This window comes from Choloepus didactylus, chromosome 4, assembly GCF_015220235.1.
Source record: "Choloepus didactylus isolate mChoDid1 chromosome 4, mChoDid1.pri, whole genome shotgun sequence".
NCBI lineage: Eukaryota > Metazoa > Chordata > Mammalia > Pilosa > Megalonychidae > Choloepus > Choloepus didactylus.
Genome location: NC_051310.1, coordinates 152,234,906 through 152,242,857, shown reverse-complemented (window position 1 = coordinate 152,242,857; position 7,952 = coordinate 152,234,906).

Sequence of the window (7,952 nt, the reverse complement as noted above, 5' to 3'; positions counted from 1 at the left end):
TGGGGGAAAGAAAGTAGAAATGAAAGCACAAGGGTCTCCAGAGAAGATAAGGAGTGAGAAAGCAAATAATGCACAGAGCTGTCTCCTGGCACTGTTCTCCTTCTAGAGGCAGTAAATGAATCCTCTAGGAGCAAAGGACAGGCTCTGCTTATAATCCTGGATCTTCCAGCAAATACAGTCAGTAATCTTCAACCCAATCTATTTCCACATCCTCTCCCACAGCTGATAATTGCAAATGTAACTACCTCTGCTCTCAGAAAAGCCTGCAAAAAACCGGCTGAGGAGATGCAGTTGAGATTCTCTCTCTGCCTTCAGGAAAGAAGGTAACATAGTGCTTAGAGGAGCAAAGATATCAAAATATAGCTGAAGAATCTACATCTCTGAGAAAAAAAGCTCCTGTAAATATCCTACACTTATACACAAAATATCTAATATTTATATGTCGGATATTTATCAGGTGCTTCCACATGCATATCTTATTCAGAAGTCTTCATAATAACTTTTAGAAGAAAGCACTGATACCATTTTACATTGGAGGAAACAAAGAAAAAAGAAATAAGTGGTTTATAGAATTTCCCACTACTAGAAATACAAGAATTCAAACCCTGGACTCTGAAGCTGTGCTCCTCCATGAGGCTCCCTCTCTGGGCCAACTGAGGCAGGGAGCGTTGCTGATTGGAGAATTTTCTGTACTGGCTGCTGAGAGAAGTCAATTGGTGGGGATACTAAGACTTCCACTCCACTCTGACTTTGGGGACCCAGCGTTAGGGGAAAACGGGAAGAGCCCTCATCTCACATTGCGTATAGAGCACAAGCATCCTGACTTCTAGATGCTAACTCAACAAATAAAAAAAAGTGAAGTTTGATCATATTGTTTTATTCATCTCTTGGGTCCAAGAGGCCTGTATGCATAGAAGTAGCCTTGAGGCCCCTACAATCACCTTTCCACTACCTCAGCCATAAGGCTTTCTGCACCCATTCAGGGGGAACCTGCCAACTTAGACTGTGGCCAGTTAACACAGCAGCTGCTTTGTACACTTGGGAGCTAACTGACAAAATGTGAATAACAAAACAGCCTAGTGGAAATATTTTTACTTTTACCTATACTTTGTTAGGTTTAGCATAAAAAATTTTTACACATTTCCTATTTTATACTTGAAGAATTATCCTGAAAGGAAACAATGGTGACTTTGGTACCTTGATATATAATTAATACAATATCTAGCAAGAGTTTTCACTCCAGGATTATATGAATCCAAAATATCACTTCTAGATTTACTAGTCTGGCTGTCATGGGTAATACAGAGATGGATAGGATTAAGAATTATGTAGTTGAACTCCCATTTTACATTTAAGAAATTAAAACTCAGAGATGTTAAATAACAATGCAAGATCCATAAAACCAGTGAGTTTTTTTCTTTTTCATAAATCAATAGAATTTAGAATCCAGTCTTTCTACTCTCCACCCTGCTGCCCACCGTTAAGTGTTTGGAGAGTAATTGGCTCAATTCATCCGTTAACAAAAATGTTTAATGTCACATAACCCCCTTTCAAATGAATTTCCTGAAATCTATATCAGCACTCTAATAACTTCAGGAAATATGGAACATTTCTTAAATATTATATTACTGTAAATTTTACTCACTTTTTTTAAGGTTCACACGGTATAAAAATTACTTTCATGTAAATGGTATTTTTAAAGTTTGGAACATATTTCTAAAAACACTTCCTGTTTATAGATTAAAAGAGAAAGGCTTTTATTTTCTTCATTATAATTCATGTCTTTTCCAAAGTTTCTATGATGAACATATTTTGCAACCAGAAAAAAATGTTTAATGTGCAGAGTTATTCAGTTACACAACAATTTATCAAACAATTTTTCAGTTATACAACTTATTAAATACTAATATGTGCCTTACACTGAAATAAAAGAAATTAATTAAGGTCCCTGTCCTTATTCATCTGGCAAACAGAGACAACTATAAAGAAAGAAAATAATTTCAGATCTTGAAAAGTACTAGGAAGGAAATAAAGAGAAAGTCATGGATAGAGAATGGCAAAGGAGCTCACATACTGTGTTCAAGGACGGTCTCCCTGAGAAGAGAATACTTGGACTGAAAACTGATGAATGAGCTTCAGAAGAGAGTTCTAAGCAAAAAGAAAGCCTAGAGCACAGAACCTGATCAGAGGAGGACTTTGCTTATTCTAGTACGGAAAGACGGCTTGTGAATTAGATAAATGGGAAGAAGGAGAGGCAGACAGGAAAAAGGGAATAAGGAAGGGAGGAAGCTGGTGAAGTAGGCAGAGGCCAGATCATTCAGGGGCCTACGTGCCATAAAATGGAGCTTGGGTTTTATTCCAGGTCACTGAATGTTTTTAGGCAAAGAGATGACATGGGCAGAGCTATTCAGTTACACAACATGTAAAGTAATTACAGGTAAAACAGGACTCATTTCTGCCATTTTAATATTTCTCTTTTTTGTATGTCTTATGTTTTGTATGTCTTGATCTGATTTTCATTCATTTTTAAGAGATCACTCTGGGTGCTGAGTGGAGAATGAGTTGCAGAGAGGCAAAGGCAGGAGCAGAGAGATAATTCAGGAGGGCTTTGTAGGGATCCAGAGAAAGAATAACGGTGGCATGAACTAGGGGTTGTGTTGGTTTCCCTTCCTAGGACAAATACCACACAATGGGTTGGTTTAAATGACAGGGATTTATTGGATCACAGTTTCAGAGCCTAGAAGCCTTACCTTCTCCCCAGACTGGTAACACTCTGACTGGCTGGAATCCTTGGGTTTCACAGCTTTTCCATCACATGGCGACGTCCTCTCTTTTCTCTTCCAGGTTCTATTGACTTCTGGTTTCTGGCTCCTCCCCATGACTTTTTTCCCTGTGTCCTTTTTTTCCTTTGCTTATAAGGATTTCAGCATATTGGATGAAGACCCACTCTCATTCAGCTTGGGCACACCTTAACAAATAACATTTTCAAAGGTCCTATTTACAAATGGGTTCACACCCACAGGACCAGGGATAGGACCTGAATATGCCTTTTATAGGGGACATGATTCAGTCCCCAACAGTGGGTGATATATTTTGGAAATAGAGCTATCAAAAGAAACAAAGTCACTAATATTATTATTACCAAAGCTGCGGGTTTAACGAAAGAGAAATTGCTCCAACTGGGGGTATAAGTGTCTCAAAATGGTGAACAGGTTACAGTGGTTAATATAGGCAATTAGAGGATTTCAAGTGAGAAGATATAATAATTTTTTAAAAGTTCCTATTATTTAAAACAGCCTTTGGAGTGGATGCATGTACATAGACACCAGCTGAAGAAATACATTTCATGAAGTAAGGAATGAAGAGAATTTTTAGAGTTCAGAAAGGGCTATTATTCAAGTACACGTGCTTTGACAAATGAATTATTAATAAACAGAAGTTTTAAAAATTGCAGTTCAATTGGAGAGTTTAAATACATAATGTGGAGAATTATTTGAGAATACAAAGAAACTTAATAATGCATAACTGTGACATATGTCAGTAGTCTGTAATGAATGTTTTGTGTCTTTTGATACATGTTGGCTTTAAAATTACATTCAATTTTAATTAGAAGCAATATCACAAGGTGAATGATTAAGATTTTATGTTATCTGTAAATTGGGGATAATAAAGTATCTATTTCTTAGTGTTGTAAAGTTAAATGAAGCCATGGTTTTGGTTTGTACAGCTTTGGTTTATTTCATAAACTCAAAACATATAAAAATTAAAAGAAAGCTAATAAACCATCAGCTCAAGTTCTACAACAAGTGGCCAGAAGAAACGATATGGTGTGAAGTGTACACTTAGCATAAGCAGCAGGGTCTGTAATTCCAAGCCCCAACTCTTCATATAGTGCTCATAGTTATTTATCATGGTGTCTTATGGTTCTACATAGAATTCTCTATTTGAAAGAGGGAGGGAGGGATGGAGAGGTAGATAGATCAAAGAAGAAAGGAAGGAGAGAGAGAAGGAAGCAAAAAGAGGGAGTGTGAAGGAAAAAGACAGGGAAAGAAAGAGAAACATAAGACATACAGAAAAGAGAAATATTAAAATGGCAGAAATGAGTCCTGTTTTATCTGTAATTACTTTACATGTTAATGGATTAAACTCTCCAATCAAAATGCACATTGGCAGAATGGATAAAATATAAAAATATCATGAGCCAATTATATGTTGTTTACAAGAGACTTACCTTAAATTCAAAGACACACAGTGGTTGAAAGTGAAAGGATGTGAAAAAAAAACTATATTTGCAAAATGTAACAAAAAGAAAGTTGGTCTGACTAATATTAGAAAAAATACATATAAACACATAGGCAGGTACCTAACACCAGGATCCTAGTACATGCAACAAACATTGACAGATTTGAAGAGAAAAATAGAAGTTGTAAATTAAGAGGAGGAAACATTAGTACACCACTATCAATAACTGAGAGAACATCTAGACAGAAGATGAACAAGGAAATAGATGACTTGAACAACACTATAACTAACTAGACCCAACAGACATCTATAGAACACTTCAGACAACAACAGCAGAATACATATTCTTCTCAAGTGTGCATGAAACTTTCTCCAGGATAGTCCATAAGTTAGGTCACAAAGCAAGTCTCAATTAATTTAAAAATGTGGATATCACACAAATTATCTTCTTCAATCATAATGGAGTGAATCTTGAAATGAATAACACGAGACCTGGAAAACTCACAAAAACGTGGAAGTTAAACAATACACTCTTAAACAAATAATGCATCAAAGAAAAACTCACAAAAGAAATTAGAAAATACATTGAGGCAAATGAAAATGAAAAAATCACAACATACCAAAACTTATGGAATACAGCAAAGTACTACTCAAAGGGAAAATTACAGCTCCAAATGCTTAAGCTAAAAAAGAAGAAAAATCTCAAATCAGTAACCTACTTTCATACCTACAGTAACCAGAAAAGGAAAAGCAAACTGAACCCAAAATGACCAGAAGGAAGGAAATAATAAAAATCAGAGCAGAGATGAATAAAATAGAGAATTTTTAAAATAGAGAAAAATTTATTTTTAAAATACTTGAAATCTATTTTAAAAATAGAGAAACTAAAATTTGGGTCTTTAAAAAGATCAACAAAATTGACAAAACTCTAGCTAGAACAACAAATGAAAAAAGAGAGAAAATACAAATAACTATACTCAGAATGAAAGGAGAGGCATTACTACTAATTCCACAGGAATAAAAAATATTATAAGAGGATGGTGTGAACAATTGTACACCAACAAATTAGATAACCTAGATGAAACAGACAAATTCCTAAAGACACACAAACTACCTACACTGATGACTCAAGAAGAAATAGAAAATCTCATCAGACCAACAACAAATGAAGATATTGAAAGAGTAATCAATAATCTTTGAATTCTACCAAACATTCAAAGAATTAGCACCAATCCTTTTCAAACTTTTGCAAAAAAAAAAAAAAAAAAAAAAAACCTAAAGATAGGAAACATTTCCCAACTCATTCTGTAAGGCCAGCATTACCCTGATACCACAGCCAGATAAAGACATCACAAGAAAAGAAAATTACAGACCAATATTGCTTGTGAATATAGATGCAAAAATCTAAAACAAAACACTAACAAACTGAATTCAATAATACATTAAAAGGATCACACAACATAACCAAATGGGATTTATCCCAGGAGTACAAGCGTTGTTCAATGTAAGAAAATCAGTTAATGCAACATACCACATTAGCAGAGGAAAGGAAGAAAACTTCATGATCATCTCAATTGATGCAGAAAAGGCAAATGATGAAATCCAGTACCCTTTGTAGATTAAAAACAATAAAAACACTTAGAAAACTAAGAATAGAAGGGAAATTCCTCAACATGTTAAGGGCATGTATGGAAAACTCATAATTAACATCATACTCAGTGATAAAAAGACTGAAAACTTTCCCCCAAGGTCAGGTACAAGACAAGGACGTCCACTCTCACCACTGTTATTACAACATTATACTGCATATTCTAGCCAGAGCAATTAGGCAGGAAAAAGAAATAAATGGTATCAGATTTGGAAAGGAAGAAGTAAAACTATCTCTATCTGCAGATGCCCTGATTTTATATGTAGAAAGTCCTAAAGAATCCACAATAATGCTACTACTGGTAATAAACTAATTTAGGAAAGTAGAGGTGTACAAGCTCAACATACAAAAAATCATCTGGGTTTCTATATACCAACAGTGAATAATACAAAAGGGAAACAAGAATTCCATTTGTAATAGCATCAAAAGGAATAAATTATCTAGGAAAAATTTAATCATGGACATTAAAGACTTGTACACAGAACTACAAAACATTGCTGAAAGAAGTGAAAGAAAATCTAAATGGAAATACATTCTATGTTCATGCATTGGAAGGTTTAATGTGTTAAAATGTCAGTACTACCCAAAGTAGCCCTTTTTGCAAAAATGGAAAATCCAATTCTCAAATTCATATGGAATTACAAGGTACTCCAAATAGCCAAAGCAATCTTGAAACATAACAAAGTTGAAGGTTTCACACTTCCTGATTTCAGAACTTACTACAAAGCTACAATAATCAAAACAATGTTGTAGTGCCAAAGGTATAGGAACATAGACAAATAGAATAGAAATAAAAGAGAAATAAATCCACAACACTACGGCCAACTGATTTTTAACAGGGGTACCGAGTCCACTCAATGAGGAAAAAACAGTCTTTTAAAAAAATGGTGCTGGGAAAACTGGACATCCACATGCAAAAGAATAAACTGGACCCCTACTTCACGCCATATACAAAAATGGACTCAAAATGAATCAATAACCTAAATATAAGAGCTTAAACTATACAACTCTTGAAGAAAACATAACCTTCTACTAAGCAATGCATTCTTAGATTTTACACCAAAAGCACAGCAAAAGAAAATATAGATACATTGGACTTCATCAAAACTTAAAACTTTTCTCAAGAAAGTAAAAAGACAACCTACTGAATGGGAAAAATAGTTGAAAACCATACATCTATCAAGGTTTTAATATCCAGAATCTATACATTTTTAAAAAACTCCTAGGACTCAACAACAAAAAAGACAAACAACCCAATTTAAAAATGGGCAAAGGACTTGAATAAACATTTCTCCAAAGGAGATATACGAATTGCCAATAAGCCTGTGAAAAAATACCGAGCACAATTAGTCATCAGGGAAATGCAAAATGAAAACCACAATAATATAGCACTTCACACCTACTAGGAAGGCTATTTTTGAAAATGGAAAATAACACATGTGGGAAAGTATGTGGAGAAATAAGGACCCTCCTGCATTGCTGGTGGGAATGTAAAAGTGGTGCAGCCACTATATAAAATAGCTTGGTGGTTCCTTTAATAGTTAAATGTAGAACTACCATAAGACCAGCAATCCCGCTTCTAGGAATATACACAAAAAAGTTGTATGCAGGGACTCAAACAGATACTTGTCCACCAGTGTCCACAGCATTATTATCCACCGTCACCAATAGGTAGAAACAAACCAAATATAAATAGACAGATAAATGTATAAACAAAATGTGGCATATACATAGAATGGAATATTACTACCCATAAGAAAGAATGAAGTTCTGATACATGCTTTAACTTAGATGAACCTGAAAATACTGTACTAAGTGACATAAGCCAGATGCAAAAAAAGACAAGTATTGTATTATTCAATTTCTATGAAATATCTAGAATAAACAAAGTAGATTAGTGATTACCAGACCCTGGAGCAGGAAGAATGGGGAGTTATTTTTTAATGGATACTGATTTACTGTTCATAGTGAAAAAAGTTTCAGGTTATGGGTGGTGGTGATGGTAGCACGACACTGTAAATTAATGCTATTGCATTGTACACTGAAAATGGTTAAAATTGCA